The following is a 19653-nucleotide window of genomic DNA, read 5'->3' on the forward strand; positions in this document are numbered from 1 at the left end:
TATTAACTGGTGTTGGGAAACAAGAGAACAAATGTGCTGAACACTGAGCATATGGAATCATAGTGTCATGGAGCAGTGCAGCACAGAAGGAGGCCATTCGGCCCATCGAGTCTTTCGGATGAGACGTAAAACCGAGGCCCCGTCTGCTCTCTCAGGTGGATGTAAAAGATCCCATGGCAATATTTGAAGAAGAGCAGGGGAGCTATCCCTGGTGTCCTGGGCCAATATTTATCTCTCAATCAACATCACTAAAAACAGATTATCTGGTCATTATCACACTGCTGTTTGTGGGAGCTTGCTGTGTGCAAATTGGCTGCCGTGTTTCCCGCATTACCACAGTGACAACGCTTCAAAAGTACTTAATTGGCTATAAAGCGCTTTGGGACATCTGGTGGCCATGAAAGGTGCTATATAAATGCAAGTCTTTCTTTCAAGTATTTATCCAATTCCCTTTTGAAAGCTACTATTGAATCTGTATCTACCGCCTTTTCAGGCAGCACGTTCCAAATCCTAACGTCTCTGGATCTTTTGCCAATCGCCTTAAATCTGTGTCCTCTGGTTCTCGACCCTTCTGCCAATGGGAACAGTTTCTCTCGATCTACTCTGTCCAGACCCCTCATGATATGCGCTTGAAGTGCCGTAAACTGCAGGACTACGGACCAAGAGCTGGAAAGAGGGATTAGGCTGGATAGCTCTTTTTTTGGCCGGCACTGACATGATGGGCCAAATGGCCTCCATCTGTGCCAGAAATGTCTATGATTTCCTTTCACTTAGTGCGTACTTGTATGAGACATTCTACTGAGGCACGGTTCCATTACACAAAGTGAATTACCGGCACTGTTCTTACTTACTGTCCCTTTTGAGGAGGACTTTTTAACAATCTTATGCTTGCGTCAGGGTATTCTATAGAATTGGAGTGAATGAGTTGGGTTTTGATATGATGTCATTTGGTACAATTGGAATGAATGGGGCTTTGGCCCATTGAGATTCTTCATAATGAGAGTGTTTACTGAAAGGACTTTGGTCCATTGGGATTCTGTACAATGTAAGTGGCACAAAAGAGGTTTGGTTCATTGGAATTCAACACAGGGGGGATGAATAGGAATGGTTTGGCCTTTTAAATTTGATGCTAGGTATTTTTTTAATTGCAAGTGTTTTTTTTTTTTTAAATTCATGTCCAATCGTTATCCAATCGTTACAATTCTTTGTCAAACGCCAGAGGTCACCCTGCACCAGTCAAGGATCACTCTGCGCCAATGCTCTTAGCCAAAAGGCCTAGAGCCACTGCACCGTTCCTGGAAGTACTGCAATACCAGGTTCGTGCCATGGAGGTGGATGGGTCAGGTCCCCCACACACCTCCGTGGAGGTGGATGGGTCACCAATCCCACCCACCTCCTGTTTACAAAAATGTAAGCATATACCTTCCTGACCAGGGAGAAACCACCCGGAAGTCATGGTGGCTGGTCAGGTTAGTTATGCAGATCTTAGCCAAAAGGCCGAGAAGCGATGCAAGTGTTGCTTAGTTGCGACGTGTTATGATATACACCTGCCTTGGGTACATGATACAGTAGGACAGGGGGATGGACGTTTCAAATGGCCTATGGGTGGCCACGGCTATTTCATTGCGATGACACCTTTGTACCTCTCCCAGGAGAGCAAGCGGTTGGTTCAGTGGTGGCGTTCCTATTTCTGAGACCCGAGGAGTAAGCTTGCTGTGGTCCACTCGTCTCAGAGAAAGGAACCACCTCCTGCCATCCTTTGCATAACCTGAGGTGATCCCAGCCCACTCTCAAACTGTCTTCTCAAACACAATGCAGTCCCTTCATTACCTTATAAACCTTGATGAAATCACTCTTAGTTCTACACTTCTGTCGAGACCCAACTCTTTGAGCCTATCTGCGTAGCTAAGATGCTTACGGCAAGTAAGGAGACCAAAACTGTACATAATACTCCAGGTGTGGTCTCACCAGGGCCCTATATAATTGCAGTAAGACGTCTTTACTCTTATACTCAAATCCTCTTGTAATAAAGGCCAACATACCAATTGCTCTCTAAATTGCTTGCTGTACCTGCATTTTAACTTTCAGTCATTGGTGTACAAGGACACCCAGGTCTTTCTGAACACCAACATTTCCCAAACTCTTACCATTTAAAAAAATACTCTGCTTTTCTATTTTTCCTACCAAAGTGGATAACTTCACATTTCTCCACATTATATATATCTCCTGGCCAATATGTATCCCTCAATCAACATAGAAAAACAGATTATCTGGTCATTATCACATTGCTGTTTGTGGGAGTTTGCTGTGCGCAAGTTGGCTGCCGCATTTCCTTCAACACTTCATTGGCTGTAAAGCGCTTTGAGACGTCTGGTGGTCGTGAAAGGCGCTATATAAATGGAAGTCTTTCTTTCTTTCTTTACGAAAATAAGGCTTGAAAAATTGCTTAAAACAGAATCTGACCGGGGTTTTCAAGTTGTTTTGAATGCGTAAGTCGTGAAAAAAAATTGTTTTCCATTGATTGATGACAGAGGGGACGTAATGGAAGAAAGGGGAGAGTTTGAAGAAATGTTTTCACTGGGTGAGTGTATAACATAAATCGCTGTGCTCCAGGTTGAGGCCGAGACTCAGCATCATTTAAAAGGGAGTTAAATAAGTATTTGAAAAGCAAGAATATAAAAGGGTGTTGGGAAACAGGATTAGGGAAGATGTCATCAGTTAAAGGATTAGCACCCTCCAGGGCTAAGATCTGCATAACTAACCTGACCAGCCACCATGACCTCCGGGTGGTTTCTCCCTGGTCAGGAAGGTATATGCTTACATTTTTGTAAACAGGAGGTGGGTGGGATGGCTTGACCCATCCACCTCCACAGAGGTGTGTGGGGGACCTGACCCATCCACCTCCATGGCACGAACCTGGTATTGCAGTACTTCCAGGAACGGTGCAGTGGCTCTAGGCCTTTTGGCTAAGAGCATTGGCGCAGAGTGATCCTTGACTGGTGCAGGTTGACCTCTGGCGTTTGACAAAGAATTGGAATGATTGGAACGATTGGACACGAATTAAAAAAAAAAAAAAAAAAATTAGCACCCTCCAGGAATGGTGCTTGGGCTCTAGGCCTTTTGGCTAAGAGCATTAGCGCAGGGTGATCCTTGATGTGTGCAAGGTGACCTCTGGAAACAGGAGGTGTGTGGGGGACCTGACCCATCCACCTCCATGGCACGAACCTGGTATTGCAGTACTTCCAGGAACGGTGCAGTGGCTCTAGGCCTTTTGGCTAAGAGCATTGGCGCAGAGTGATCCTTGACGTGTGCAAGGTGACCTCTGGCGTTTGTGATTTGACAAAGAATTGGAACAATTGGCTACGAATTTCAAAAAAAAAAAATTAGCACCCTCCAGGAACGGTGCTTGGGCTCTAGGCCTTTTGGCTAAGAGCATTAGCGCAGGGTGATCCTTGATGTATGCAAGGTGACCTCTGGCATTTGTGATCTGACAAAGAATTGGAAAGATTGGCTACGAAAAATTAAATAAATAAATAAAAAATTAGCACCAATCATCGCTTCTCGGCCTTTTGGCTAAGATCAAGTGTAAATAGCGCAAAGTGATCTTTGGCGCTGGAGTTGATCTGACAAGAATGAAAAAAAAAAAATAGCACCAATCAGCCTGAGGCTTTGCCTGAAAGAGAGTGCTGGCTCGTTTCATGCAAAGGCTATCGTGATCCAGCAGAGCCGACAGCAAGCTGGGCACCACGTCCAGACTCCTGATGGACGCGGTAAAAGACGCCAAGCTGTGCGACGTCTTCAGCAACCCTGCAGACGGAGCACCGCTCAGATACACCTGATCGAGACCAGACGGGTCCGTCCGTTCCAGAATAGACTTCCTGTTTGTGTCCCACACACTCAAGGTCAGATCCACTGACGTCACGCCGGTGTTCTTCTCTGACCACTGCCTCCTACTGGCCGACTGTCGCCCACAGGAAAACCAGAAAGTTGGCAGAGGGATATTGAAGCTGAACGTGAAACTGTTGACTCCGGAAAACGTTGAGGAATTCAAGAGGGATTACAAAGGTTGGAGAACCGTAAAACCCCTCTGCGATTCCCCAATGCACTGGTGGGAAACAATCAAGACGAACATCAAGAGGTTCTTCATCCTCAAAGGTGTTCAGGAGGCGAGAGGGAGACAGAGGGAATTGTCCAGAAGTGCATGCAAAACCTGCTCCTGCTGCAGTCCATGGGGGTCGATGTCATGAAGGAACTCGAAGAGGTGAAGGGCCAGCAAGCCTCGCTCTTTGCCTCAGAGTCATCCAAAATCATTTTCCACTCCAGAGTCCGCTCCGTCGAGCAGGATGAGACGTGTTCACGTTTCTTCTTCCAAAAAGGTACACAGGGGGAGCTCTGTGATCACCAGCCTAAAGGAAGAAGACGGTTCTGTGACGTTTTCGCAGCCTGACATGCTGAGGATCAGCAAATCCTTCTATGCCAGGCTGTATGACGTCAAGCCCACAGACCGCGCGGCCTCCCAGTCTTTCCTGTCGTCTATCACGGAGGTCCTAAACGACAGCGAGCGGGAGAGTCTGGACCACCCGTTAACTCTGGACGAAATGACAAAGGCCGTCCGGTCCCTTGCGATGAGTAAAATTCCCGGAAGCGACGGCTTACCGGTCGAGTTGTATTGGGCTCTGTGGGACTGGATGGGCCCAGACCTGCTGGAAGTGTACTGGGGTATGCTTCTGGCTGGCAGTATGTCAGAATCGATGAGGAAAGGCATCATCACCCTCATCTACAAGCAGAAGGGGGAGAGGGAGGAAATCAAAAACTGGCGGCCCATTTCGCTGCTCAATGTGGACTACAAGATCCTGTCAAAGATCATCGCCAACAGGGTCAAGCCTGCTCTTGAGCTGGTGATTCACCCGGACCAGACCCGCGCTGTCCCCAGCAGGAAGATCTCTGATAGCCTGGCGCTACTCAGAGATACGATCGCCTACGTGCGGCACAGGAGGGTGGACACCTGCTTAATCAGCTTAGACCAGGAGAAAGCCTTTGACAGGATATCGCACACGTACCTGATGGACGTGCTCTCCAAAATGGGGTTTGGGGAGGGTATCCGCAATTGGGTCAAACTGCTCTACACAGACATCAGTAGCGCAGTTCTAATCAACGGGTGGGAAACTGAAAGCTTTCCAATCAGATGTGGAGTCAGGCAAGGCTGTCCTCTCTCGTCTGTCTTGTTTGTGTGTTGTATCGAGCCCTTTGCCGGGTCCATCAGGAGGGATGTGGGCATTAGAGGGGTGATGATCCCAGGCAGCAGAGGCGCTCAGGTCAAGCTCTCCCTGTACATGGACGACGTTGCCGTCTTTTGCTCGGATCCGCAGTCGGTCCGCAGATTGCTCACAATCTGCGACCAGTTTGAACTGGCCTCGGGAGCAAAGGTCAATCGCACCAAGAGCGAGGCCATGCTCTTTGGCAACTGGACCGACCGATCCTTTATTCCCTTCACCGTTAAGCCAGATTACCTGAAGGTGTTGGGAATATGGTTCGGAGCGGACGGGGCGAGCGCCAAAAACTGGGAAGAGCGCATCGCCAAAGTGAAACAAAAACTGGGATGGTGGAAGCTGTGCTTCCTCTCCATGGCAGGAAAGAACCTGGTCATCAGGAGTGAGGTGCTCTCGGGGTTGCTGCACGTGGCACAGGTCTGGCCCATCCCTCGCTCCTGTGCCGCGGCAGTCACCCGGGCCGTCTTCCACTTTGTCTGGAGGTCCAAAATGGACCGTGTCCGCAGAGACACAATGTACAAATCTCTGGACAGTGGAGGAAAGGATGTTCCAAACGTGGTCCTCATCCTGATGGCCACCTTTGTGTACGGCTGCATCAAGCAGTGCACAGACCCCCGGTACGCAAACACCAAGTGTCACTACGTGCTGAGGTTCTACCTGTCCCCGGTGTTGAGAAGGATGGGTCTGGCCACGCTGCCGCGAAACGCCCCACCAGCTGGACCATGCCTGTCCACCTGTCCTTCGTGGAAAAGTTTTTCACAAAAAACCCCTTTGACCACAAGGCCATAAAACAGTGGTCAGCACGTAAGGTCCTGGATGCCCTACGAAAGGAGAGGGTGGACCCTGTCGGGTGGTTCCCTGAGCAGACTGTCAAACTCGTTTGGCAGAACGTCTCATCGCCAGAGCTTTCACACAAGCACCAAGACGTAGCTTGGTTGGCGGTGAGGAGGGCCTTACCCGTCAGAGCGTTCATGCACAGCCGACATCTCAGCAGCACGGCACGGTGCCCCCGGGCCGGCTGCGGGGCGGACGAGACTGTCACCCATCTCCTTCAGGATTGCCCCTTCGCGAGGCAGGTCTGGAAAGAGATGCAGTGGTTGCTGTCGAGGTTCATCCCGAGCAGCTCCGTAACACAGGACTCTGTGCTCTGCGGGCTGTTCCCAGGGACACACACCGAGACAGACATCATCTGCTGCTGGAGGGCCATCGACTCGGTCAAAGACGCTCTTTGGTCTTGCCGAAACTTGCTAGTCTTCCAGAGCAAGTTGGTGCAATCCAAGATCCAGGATTACGTGCTGAGGGACGCACTAAAAATTGGTGCAGTCGCCGCAAAGGCACGGTGGGGAAGGGCCACAGTTTAAAGCCCTTCTGCCACGGTAAACCCGGGGGCAGGAATCAGTACAAAACCCCCCTCGGGCCGTACTTGTAACTTCTTTTTTGTGTACATGGAGCACCATGATCTGTAAACACCTATGTAGTGCAATGTACAATGAAAGGTCTGTTTTGTAATGCATGTTGAAAAGAAAAAGTGTAAATGTACCGTCACCCATTCCGTGTACTGTATAGTGACACATGAAATGTAATTTGTTGAATGTACTACAGTGTATCCCGTATTGTATCGAATTGTACTTGAACTGAAAAGCCAGGCAACGTATCGAACGGAACTGCCGTCAGCATCCAAATGTAGTGTATGGGATTGCTGACCGCAGCTAAACGTACTGAACTGCTTTTGAATGTACTGTACAAATTTTTATAAGAATAAAGTATATTTTGAAAAAAAAAATTAGCACCAATCGACCAATTGTCCTACTAATTGCTGTATTTATTTATGAAACGCAGTGACTTTTGTTATATAACATAAATATTACTTGCATTTATTTAATGTAGTAAAAGGTCCGAAGGTGCTTAATAGGAGAGTAATCAGACAAAAAGTGACACCGAGCAACATTAGGAGATATTAGGACAGGTGACCCAAAGCTTGGTCAAAGAGGTAGATTTTAAGGTGCGTCTTAAAGGAGGAGAGAGAGTTGCAGAGGCGGAGAGGTTTAGGGAGAGAATTCCAGAGCTGAAGGCACAGCTGCCACTGGAGGAGTGATGAAAATCAGGGATGCGCAAAAGGCCACATTTAGAGGAGTGCAGAGATCTTGGAGGGTTGTAGGGCTGGAGGAGGTTACAGAGATAAGATTTCAACACGAGGATGAGAATTTTAAAATTGAGGTGTTGCTTAACCGGGAGCCAATGACAGTAGCGAACACAGGGGTGATGGGTGATCGGGACTTGGTGCAAGTTAGGACACAGGCAGCAGGGTTTTGCAATCAATTTGCATACAGCAAGTTCGGATAAACAGCAGTTCGATGAATAACCAATTAATCTGTTTATTGCAGTACTCAGTAAGCATTGCACTGGAGTGTGTGCTAAATCCGAGAATGTGGTTTGACCTCACAACGTCTGACTCACAGGTGAGAGTCTACTAACAGGAAAGTTAATGTAGTTTGGTCCAGTATGTGGTAATTAGTTCTGCGTACATTGCTATGTTTATTCATCATAATATTATGGGTTATCTCACCCTTGTTATATTTTTGTGCTTTTCTTTGGCTGTGAAGCTCATTTAGTTTTGCCATCCATCACCAGATTTTGTTTTATTCATTCCTGGGATGTGAGCATTGCTGGCAAGGCCAGCATTTATTGCCCATCACTAGTTGCCCTTGAGAAGGTGGTGGTGAGCCGCCTTCTTGAACCGCTGCAGTCCGTGTGGTGAAGGTGCTCCCACAGTGCTGTTAGGGAGGGAGTTCCAGGATTTTGACCCAGCGACGATGAAGGAACGGCCGATATATTTCCCAGTCAGGATGGTGTGTGACTTGGAGGGGAACGTGGAGCTGGTGGTGTTCCCATGCGCCTGCTGCCCTTGTCCTTCTAGGCGGTAGAGGTCACGGGTTTGGGAGGTGCTGCCGAAGAAGCCTTGGCGAGTTGCTGCAGTGCATCTTGTAGATGGTACACACTGCAGCCACGGTGCACCGGTGGTGGAGGGAGTGAATGTTTAAGGTGGTGGATGGGGTGCCAATCAAGCGGGCTGCTTTGTCCTGGATGGTGTCGAGCTTCTTGAGTGTTGTTGGAGCTGCAGTCATCCAGGCAAGTGGGGAGTATTCCATCACACTCCTGACTTGTGCCTTGTAGATGGTGGCAAGGTTTTGGGGGGCCAGGAGGTGAGACACTCGCCGCAGAATACCCAGCCTCTGACCTGCTCTTGTTGTCACAGTATTTATGTGGCTGGTTTAGTTGAGTTTCTGGTCAATGGTGAGCCCCCAGGATGTTGATGCTGGGGGATTCGGTGATGGTAATGCCGATGAACGTCAAGGGGCGGTGGTTAGACTCTCGTTTGTTGGAGATAGTCATTGCCTGGCACTTGTGTGGCACGAATGTTACTTGCCACTTATCAGCCCGAGCCTGAATGTCATCCAGGTCTTGCTGCATGCTGGCACGGACTGTTTCATTATCTGAGGAGTTGCGAATGGAACTGAACACTGTGCAATGATCAGCGAACATCCCCACTTCTGACCTTATGATGGAGGGAAGGTCATTGATGAAGCAGCTGAAGATGGTTGGGCCTAGGACACTGCCCTGAGGAACTCCTGCAGCGATGTCCTGGGGCTGGGATGATTGACCTCCAACCACCACAACCATCTTCCTTTATGCTAAGTATGATTCCAGCCATTGGAGAGTTTTCCCCCTAATTCCCATTGACTTCAGTTTTGCTGGCTGAATCTGCCAGAATTTCTCATTATTCTGGGATCACCATGGAGAGCAAGGTATGCCTGGCTTCTTTGCTCTGCTATGAACCGTCTCTCCTTAAACCCCTCTCCCCTGCCCCCTCCACCTTCACCTCCACCAATAAAAACGAGGAGCTTCTGGACATTGCATTGAGAGCTGTCTCGGCTGCTTTCCCACCTTTTCTGTTGCCCACTGAGCCCAGTCTTTCCTCTACCCTAGCCTTAAATCCCTCGCTTCTTTCCAGTTTCTCTCCAATCTCGCTCCCCCATGCCTTCTCCGAGCTACTCTCATCTGCAGAACCCGCTTCCCCCTTGACCTCTCTGACCTTTTCCATGGTTGGCCATACCGTCCTCCTCTGACCCCCTCACCTCTGTGGTCTAGCCCGTCGGTGGGGCTGCCCATTGTTCTGGTTCACACTTACTTCTCCCACCGCCAACAGAGGATTTCTCCCAATGGCTTCTCTTCCTCACCCCAGCACCGACACCTCAGCAGTCCCCAAGGACCCGTTCTCGGCCCCCTCCTCTTTCTCACCTATCTGGTGCCACTTGGTGACTTCATGTGCGGATACATTTATATATAGTGTTATGCAGATGATAGGGGTCATAAGCACATAAGAAATAGGAGCAAGAGTAGGTCCTGAGGCCCCTCGAGCCTGCTCCGCCATTCAATATCATGGCTGATCATCGACCTCAACTCCATGTTCCCGCCCGATTTCCATATCCCTTAATTCCCCTAGACTCCAAAAATCTATCGATCTCACTCTTGACTATATTCAGGGACTCAGCATCCACAGGGGCAGAGAATTCCAAAGATTCACAACCCTCCGAGTGAAGAAATTTCACCTCATCTCCGCCTCATCTCGTTGGAGTTGAGAAGGATGAGGGGTGATCTTATAGAAACAGTTAAAATAATGAAAGGGATAGACAGGATAGAGGCAGAGAGGTTGTTTCCACTGGTCAGGGAGACTAGAACTAGGGGGCACAGCCTCAAAATACGGGGGAGCCAATTTAAAACCGAGTTGAGAAGGAATTTCTTCTCCCAGAGGGTTGTGAATCTGTGGAATTCTCTGCCCAAGGAAGCAGTTGAGGCTAGCTCATTGAATGTATTCAAGTCACAGATAGATAGATTTTTAACCAATAAGGGAATTAAGGGTTACGGGGAGCGGGCGGGTAAGTGGAGCTGAATCCACGGCCAGATCAGCCATGATCTTGTTGAATGGCGGAGCAGGCTCGAGGGGCGAGATGGCCTACTCCTGTTCCTAATTCTTATGTTCTTATGCCTTAAATGGCCACTTATCCTGAGACTGTGCCCCCTAGTTCGAAGCACTCCAGCCAGGGGAAACAACCTCTCAGCATCTACCCTGTTGATCAGGGTCAGGAGCCTGACATCAAGGGAAGACCCACATCCGACAAGCATTAACGTCTCTGCTTTTCCTTGCAGTCGGCAGCTTGTGCCTACCAGTCCGTTGACAGCTCTCAGGATACGTGAGCACCCAGGTACAGGATGCCGCTGAAGGAACAGAGTTCTCCCCCTTACATCTCACGTGAAGAGCGTGCGCCTGGAGTTACCCCGCGGTTTCCCCGGTGACAGATCGGCAGATCCACGGCGCAAAGAGCTGTTTGCGGGCCTGATGAAAATAGTGTGCAGGAGGTGGGTGGGGGCGGAGACTATGGGTTGGGTTTTCGTTTGGATTGCGCCTCTGTTAGCGTCAAAATGCTTAGTGTCCCGCTGAGCAGGCAGCCACCGTTCAGCGCTGCACCAGGAGGTTTGGTGCTGGATTTGTGGCAGCGTGAAGCAGTACTGCCCGGGAGCATCGCGCCTGGGTGCAACGTCCCCAGTTTCGGCAGCGATGCGATATTTGTTTGGTAGTGCCCCCTAGTGACACCGCCAGGGAAAGCAGGCGGTCAGAGCTGTCCCGGGGCGCTATGGGAAGGAATTATTGGAAAAGGTCAGTGACATTGGTATTTCTTTCCGGGTTTTTTTTGTAATTCACCTTTATTTCGCGGGGGTGGTGGCGGGGGGAGTATTTTATCGGTGACATTTTTGTCCCGATTTGCCTCTCTCAGGGCGATCCAAGGCCGGCTCTTTAGCAACATGTTGTGTTCCTAACACAGGTGAGACTGCACACAGGGAGGTTAAAGTAACAGTGGCCTCAGTCTTTATTAAGACACTCCAGAGTGAGGGACAGGCCTTAGGGGCCGGCTTATATACAGTGCTCCCAAGTGATGCTGGGATCCCTTGGGACCTCAGGGGATGAGCTCCCTGGTGGCGGAACAGGGGAGTGCATGCTTTACAGATACACAACATCACTCCCCCGCAAAATCAAAGTCAAAACTATTTACAAAGTGAGGCGGTCGGGAGCCTTTCTTTCCCTGGTGGACCGCCTCGGTACAAATGTCTGTTCTGGTGTGTTGGCTGTGCCCTCGCTGGGCTGGTGTGTTGTTGGCCCTGCAGAGCTGCTGGGTGAGCCTGGCCTTGCTGGGCTGTTGGGCATGATGGGTTCGATTTCCTGGTCTGGTGGTGTCGTTGATCCTTTGGGTGTGTGTTGTGGGCTCGAAAAAGGTGGTGTCTGCTGTGGGTTGTTCAGGGCAGTCTGTGAACCACAGCCTCGTTTGGTCCAGGTGCTTTCTGCAAATTTGTCCATTGTCTCGTTTGACTACAAACACCCTACTCCCTTCTTTAGCTATCACCGTGCCCGCGATCCACTTGCGACCATGTCCATAGTTTAGCACATACACAGGGTCATTCAGATCAATTTCCCGTGACACAGTGGCGCGACCATCGTTTAGATTTTATTGCTGCCGCCTGCTCTCTACCTGATCATGCAGGTTGGGATGAACCAGCGAGAGTCTGGTTTTAAGTGTCCTTTTCATGATTAGCTCAGCCGGGTGCATCCCTGTGAGTGAGTGGGGTCTTGTGCGGTAGTTGAGCAGTACTCGAGATAGGCGGATTTGGAGTGAGCCTTCTGTGACTCGTTTAAGGCTCTGTTTGATGGTTTGTACTGCCCGCCCTGCCTGCCCATTGGAGGCTGGTTTAAACGGGGCCGAGGTGACATGTTTGATCCCATTGCGGGTCATGAATTCTTTAAATTCGGCACTGGTGAAACATGGCCCGTTGTCACTGACCAGTATGTCAGGCAGGCCGTGGGTGGCAAACATGGCCCTCAGGCTTTCAATGGTGGCGGTGGCGGTGCTTCCCGACATTATTTCACATTCAATCCATTTTGAAAAAGCATCCACCACCACCAGGAACATTTTATCGAGAAACGGGCCCGCATAGTCGACATGGGTCCTCGACCATGGTCTGGAGGGTCAGGACCACAAACTTAGTGGTGCCTCTCTGGATGAGTTGCTCAACTGAGCACACACGCTGCATTGCCGTACACAGGACTCTAAGTCAGAGTTGATACCGGGCCACCACACGTGGGATCTGGCTATCGCTTTCATCATTACTATACCCGGGTGCGTGCTGTGGAGATCCGAGATGAACGTCTTGCTGCCCTTTTTGCGTAGCACTAACCACCACGTGGCAGAGGAAGATCGGTCCATGGTGGATCAAAACAATTTCGAGTCTCAGAGGAGGCAGATGCTGAAGTACACGGGGTGCACACATTTTCGACGAAATGTTCACCTATAATGCTAAACGTAAAATTCAATGGCTTACCCGTAGCCATGGGACTGGACACTGGCGCTAGCCAATCCATCATGAGTAAAAAGATGTTTGAGAGACTGTGGTGCAACAAGGCACTCAGACCAGCCCTGAGCCCCATCCACACGAAACTGAGAACACACACCAAAGAGCTTATCACTGTCCTGGGCAGCGCCATGATCAAGGTCATCTATGAGGGCACGATGCACGAACTGCCACTCTGGATTGTCCCGGGCGATGGCCCCACACTGTTTGGAAGGAGCTGGCTGGGCAAAATCTGCTGGAACTGGGATGACATCCGAGCGCTATCACATGTCGATGAAGCCTCCTGTACCCAGGTTCTTAACAAATTTCCTTCCCTTTTTGAGCCAGGCATTGGAAACTTTTCCGGGGCGAAGGTGCGGATCCACTTGCTCCCAGAGGCATGACCCATTCACCACAAGGCGCGAGCGGTACCTCACATGATGAGGGAGAGAGTGGAAATCGAGCTGGACAGGCTGCAACGCGAGGGCATCATCTCCCCAGTGGAATTCAGCGAGTCGGCCAGCCCAATTGTTCCAGTATTCAAAAGTGATGGCACGGTCAGGATTTGCGGCGATTATAAAGTAACTATTAATCGTTTCTCGCTACAGGACCAATACCCGCTATCTAAGGCAGACGACCAATTTGCGACGCTGGCAGGAGGCAAGATGTTCACCAAGCTCGACCTGACTTCGGTCTACATGACGCAGGAGCTGGAGGAATCTTCGAAGGGCCTCACCTGCATCAATACGAAAAAGGGACTGTTCATCTACAACAGATGCCCGTTTGGAATTCGGTCGGCTGCAGCGATCTTCCAGAGAAACATGGAGAGCCTACTCAAGTTGGTACCACACACGGTGGTTTCTCAGGACGACATATTGGTCACAGGTCGGGACACCGTCGAGCACCTACAAAACTTGGAGGAGGTCCTCCAGCGACTGGATCGCGTAGGGCTGCGGCTGAACAGGTCGCAATGCGTCTTCATGGCAACAGAAGTGGAGTTTTTGGGGAGAAAGGTGGCTGCGGACGGCATTCGGCCCACAGACGCCAAGACAGAGGCTATCAGGAATGCGCCCAGGCCACAGAATGTCATGAAGCTGCGGTCGTTCCTGGGACTCCTCAACTATTTTGGTAACTTCCTACCGGGGTTAAGCACCCTTTTAGAGCCCCTACATGTGTTATTGCGTAAAGACTGAGGTCACTGTTACTTTAACCTCCGTGTGCAGTCTCATCTGTGTTATGAACACAACAACTGGCGACGAGTACACGAATCCAACACAAAGTTGCAGCAAACTGTGGGCATCCTGGAGAAGTTCTCGGAGGGTAAGGACTGGGAAGCCTATGTCGAACGGCTATACCAGTACTTTGTAGCCAACGAGCTGGACGGAGAAGGAAACGCTGCAAAAAGGAGAGTGGTCCACCTCACAGTCTGCGGGGCACCGACCTACAGTCTCATAAAGAATCTTCTGGCTCCGATGAAACCCACAGATAAGTCGTATGAGGAGCTGTGTACACTGGTTCGGGAGCATCTTAACCCGAGGGAGAGCGTGCTGATGGCGAGGTATCAGTTCTATACGTACCAGCGATCTGAAGGTCAGGAAGTGGCGAGCTACGTCGCTGAGCTAAGGTGACTTGCAGGACAATATGAGTTTGATGGCTACCTGGAGCAAATGCTCAGAGACCTTTTTGTACTGGGCATTGGCCACGAGACCATGCTACAAAAACTTTTGACTGTGGATACACCGACCCTCAGTAAAGCCATTGCGATAGCACAGGCGTTTATGTCCACCAGTGATAACACCAAACAAATCTCTCAGCACACAAGTGCTAGCAATGTTCATAAATTAACTGGAACTGTGTTTGCGAGCAGAAATGTATAGGGCAGAAACCACGAGTCTGCAACTGCCAGCAGGCCTCAGGTGACCCAGATGACTCAGAGTCCGCAAGAAAGGATGAATGCAAGGCAATTCACACCTTGTTGGCATTGTGGTGGCTTCCATTCAGCCTATTCATGCCGCTTCAAAAGGTATGTTTGCAAGAGCTGTGGAACAATGGGACACCTCCAACGAGCTTGCAGACGAGCTGCAAGCTCTGCAAAACCTGCTAATCCATTATGCTCTGCACGCGTGGGATCGCATCCCATCCTCGTCGCCAGTTGTTGTGTTTCTAACTGCACACAGGGAGTTTAAAGTAACAGTGACCTCAGTCTTTATTAAGACACTCCAGAGTGAGTAACAGGCCTTAGGGGATGGCTTATATACAGTGCTCCCAAGGGATGCTGGGATCCCTTGGGACTTCAGGGGATGCGCTCCCTGGTGGCGAACATGGGAGTGCATGCTTTACAGATACACAACACAACAGATTTTCAGTTGCTCACCCTGCCTAGGGCTCTCGGAGAGGTGTGCAAAGGCCTCCCTTAATGCTCCGCCCCACTCTCAGGGCCCAGCAAACCAAATGTTTTGACTGCCGTCGCTAACTGTTTTCCGGCACAAAATTTACCGCCCCACCGCCATTGGCCTTCTAAGAAGCCTCCAGCCAAAAATCCGGCCCCAAGTCTGGAGAGGTTCATTAAACACAGGTGTACCGAGCACAAAAATCTCTTTCCAGCTCACCGGGTCAAGGAACTGGACTGTGTGTTCCATCCCTCCACAGGACTGAAACCAAGAGCAATTAGCGTTCCCTACTCTGGCTGGATGTATTACATGACCTCCCACTCGGCAACCCAGGCTTCCCTCTCAGGTGGATGTAAAAGATCCCCATGGCACTATTTCGAAGAAGAGCAGGGGAGTTTGCCCTGGTGACCTGTCCAATATTTATCCCTCAACCAACAGCTACAACAACATAATTCGTTCAGGGGATGTGGGCATCACCCAGCATTTATTGCCCGTCCCGAATTGCCCTCGAGAAGGAGGTGGTGAACCGCCATTTCAGAGGGAAGTTAAGAGTCAACCACATTGCTGTGGGTCTGGAGTCACATCTGAGGCTGAACTCCAGGATATAGTCGATGTATTCACCGAGGCATATGAAAGCATGGGCCTCACGCTTAACATCCGTAAGACAAAGGTCCTCCACCAGCCTATCCCCGCCACACAGCACTGCCCCCCAGTCATCAAGATTCACGGCGTGGCCCTCGACAAAGTGGACCACTTCCCATATCTCAGGAGCCTCTTGTCAACAAAGGCAGACACTGATGCAGAGATCCAACATCGCCTCTAGTGCGCCAGTGCAGCCTTCGACCGCCTGAGGAAAAGAATAATTCCCGCCCTCCTGTATGGATCAGAGGCATGGACCATGTACAGAAGACACATCAAGTCGCTGGAGATATATCACCAACAATGTTTCCGCAAGATCCTGCAAATTACCTGGGAGGACAGACGCACCAACATCAGTGTCTTCGCCCGGGCTAACATCCCCAGCATTGAAGCACTAACCTCACTCAATCAGCTTCACTGGGCAAGCCACTTACTTCGCATGCCAGACACGAGACTCCCTAAGCAATTGCTCTACACGGAGCTCCTTCATGGCAAACGAGCCAAAGGTGGGCAGCGGAAACATAGAAACATAGAAAATAGGTGCAGGAGTAGGCCATTCGGCCCTTCGAGTCTGCACCGCCATTCAATAAGATCATGGCTGATTATTCCTTCAGTACCCCTTTCCTGCTTTCTCTCCATACCCTTTGATCCCCTTAACCATAAGGGCCATATCTAACTCCCTCTTGAATATATACAATGAACTGGCATCAACAACTCTCTGCGGCAGGGAATTCCACAGGTTAACAACTCTCTGAGTGAAGAAATTTCTCCTCATCTCAGTCCTAAATGGCCTACCCCTTATCCTAAGACTATGTCCCCTGGTTCTGGACTTCCCCAACATCAGGAACATTCTTCCCGCATCTAACCTGCCTAGTTCTGTCAGAATCTTATATGTTTCTATGCGATCCCCTCTCATCCTTCTAAATTCCAGTGAATACAGGCCCAGTTGATCCAGTCTCTCCTCATATGACAGCCCAGCCATCCCTGGAATCAGTTTGGTGAACCTTCGCTGCACTCCCTCAATAGCAAGAACGTCTTTCCTCAGACTAGGAGACCAAAACTGAACACAATATTTCAGGTGAGGCCTCACTAAGGCCCTATACAATTGCATTAAGACCTCCCTGCTCCTATATTCAAATCCCCTAGCTATGAAGGCCAACATACCATTTGCCTTCTTCACCGCCTGTTGTACCTGCGTGCCCACTTTCAATGACTGATGAACCATGACACCCAGGTCTCGTTGCACCTCCCATTTTCCTAATCTGCCGCCATTTAGATAATATTCTGTCTTCGTGTTTTTGCCCCCAAAATGGATAACCTCACATTATCCACATTATACTGCATCTGTCATGCATTTTCCCACTCACCTAACCTGTCCAAGTCACCCTGCAGTCTCTTAGCATCCTCCTCACAGCTCACACCGCCACCCAGTTTAGTGTCATCTGCAAACTTGGAGATATTACACTCTATTCCTTCATCCAAATCGTTAATGGATATTGTAAAGAGCTGGGGTCCCAGCACTGAGCCCTGCGGCACCCCACTAGTCACTGCCTGCCATTCTGAAAAGGACCCGTTTATCCCGACTCTCTGCTTCCTGTCTGCCAACCAGTTCTTTATCCACGTCAGTATATTACGCCCAATACCATGCGCTTTGACTTTGCACACCAATCTTTTGTGCGGGACCTTGTCAAAAGCCTTTTGAAAGTCCAAATACACCACATCCACTTGTTCTTCCTTGTCCACTCTGCTAGTTACATCCTCAAAAAATTCCAGAAGATTCGTCAAGCATGATTTCCCTTTCATAAATCCATGCTGACTTGGTCCGATCCTGTCACTGCTTTCCAAATGCGCTGCTATTTCATCCTTAATGATTGATTCCAACATTTTCCCCACTACTGATGTCAGGCTAACCGGTCTATAATTACCCGTTTTCTCTCTCACTCCTTTTTAAAAAAGTGGGGTTACATTAGCTAATCTCCAGTCCATAGAAACTGATCCAGAATTGATAGACTGTTGGAAAATGATCACCAATGCATCCACTATTTCTAGGACCGCTTCCTTAAGTACTCTGGGATGCAGACTATCAGGCCCCGGGGATTTATCGGCCTTTAATCTCATCAATTTCCCTAACACAATTTCCCACCTAATAACAATATCTTTCAGTTCCTCCTTCTCACTAGACCCACTGTCCCATAGTACATTCGGAAGGTTATTTGTATCTTCCTTTGTGAAGACAGAACCGAAGTATTGGTTCATATGGTCTGCCATTTCTTTGTTCCTCACTATAAATTCACCTGAATCCAACTGCAAGGGACCTACGTTTGTCTTTACTAATCTTTTTCTCTTCATATATTTATAGAAGCTTTTGCAGTCAGATTTTATGTTCCCTGCAAGCTTCCTCTCGTACTCTATTTTCCCCCTCTTAATTAAACCCTTAGTCCTCCTCTGTTGAATTCTAAATTTCTCCCAGTCCTCAGGTTTGTTGCTTCTTCTAGCCAATTTATATGCCTCTTCCTTGGTTTTAACACTATCCTTAATTTCCCTTGTTAGCCATGGTTGAGCCACCTTCCCTGTTTTATTTTTACTCCAGACAGGGATGTACAATTGCTGAAGTTCATCTATGTGATCTTTAAATGTTTGCCATTGTTTATCCACTGTCAACCCTTTAAGTATCCTGTGCCAGTCTATTCTAGCCAATTCACACCTCATACCATCGAAGTTCGCTTTCTTTAAGTTCAGGATCCTAGTTTCTGAATTAACTGTGTCACTCTCCATCCTAATAAAGAATTCTACCATGTTATGGTCACTCTTCCCCAAGGGGTATCGCACAAGAAGATTGCTAATTAGTCCCTTCTCATTACACATCACCCAGTCTAGGATGGCCAGCCCTCTAGTTGGTTCCTCGACATTTGGTCTAGAAAACCATCTCTAATACACTCCAGGAAATCCTCCTCCACCGCATTACTACCAGTTTGGCTAGCCCAATCAATATGTAGATTAAAATTACCAATGATTACTGCTGTACCTTTATTGCACACATCCCTTATTTCTTGTTTGAAGGACAACGTTACAAGGATACCTTCAAAGCCTCCCTGGTGAAGTGCGACATTGACACCTGGGAGACCCTGGTCAAAAACCGCCTTAGGTGGAGAAAGTGCATCCGAGAGGGCGCTGAGCTCTTCGAATCTCAATGCTGCAAGCGTGAAGAGGTTTGGCGCAGGCAGCGGAAGGCGTGCACGGCAAACCAGTCCCACTGACCCCTTCCCTCGACGAATGTCTGTCCCACCTGTGACAGGGTCTGTGGCTCTCATGTTGCGGACTGTTCAGCCACCAAAGGACTCACTTTAGGGGTGGAAGCAAGTCTTCCTCGATTCCGAGGGGCTGCGTATGAATGAATGAATAGGCCAGACCAGATAAGGGCAGCAGATTTCCTTTTCTAAAGGACAATAGTGAACCAGATCGTTTTTTTACGACAATCCGGTAGTTTTATGGTCACCATTACTGATACTGGCTTTTCATTACAGATTTTTTAAAAAAAATTATCTGAATTTAAATTCCATAACTGCCGTGGTGGGATTTAAACTCACAACTTCGGACCATTACTTCAGGCCTCTGGATTACTAGTCCATTAAGATAACCACTATGCCACCGTACCCATATCTGGTCATTATTATATTGCTGTTTGTGGGAGCTTGCTGAGCGCAAATTGACTGCCGCGTTTCCCTACATTACAACAGTGACTACACTCCAAATGTACTTCATTGGCTGTAAAGTGCTTTGGCTGCAAATTCGTTCTCTTTCAAGAACCAGAGGGCGAGTCGAGGAGAGTTTTTTTTTTTTACGCAGCGAGTTGTTATAATCTGAAAGGGTGGAGGAATCAGATTAAGTAATAACTCTCGAAAGGGAATTGGATG

At 49.1% G+C, this 19653-nt stretch overlaps 2 pseudogenes; one reads left to right on the forward strand and one right to left on the reverse strand.

Annotated features, from left to right (window-relative positions):
* Positions 1-1279: 1279 nt before the first annotated feature.
* On the reverse strand, positions 1280-1509 carry LOC139277787 (U2 spliceosomal RNA; annotated as a pseudogene).
* Positions 1510-3104: 1595 nt separating this feature from the next.
* Positions 3105-3262, forward strand: LOC139277827 (U2 spliceosomal RNA; annotated as a pseudogene).
* The last annotated feature ends 16391 nt before the right edge of the window (positions 3263-19653 follow it).

This window comes from Pristiophorus japonicus, chromosome 12 (genome assembly GCF_044704955.1).
Source record: "Pristiophorus japonicus isolate sPriJap1 chromosome 12, sPriJap1.hap1, whole genome shotgun sequence".
NCBI classification, from domain to species: domain Eukaryota; kingdom Metazoa; phylum Chordata; class Chondrichthyes; family Pristiophoridae; genus Pristiophorus; species Pristiophorus japonicus.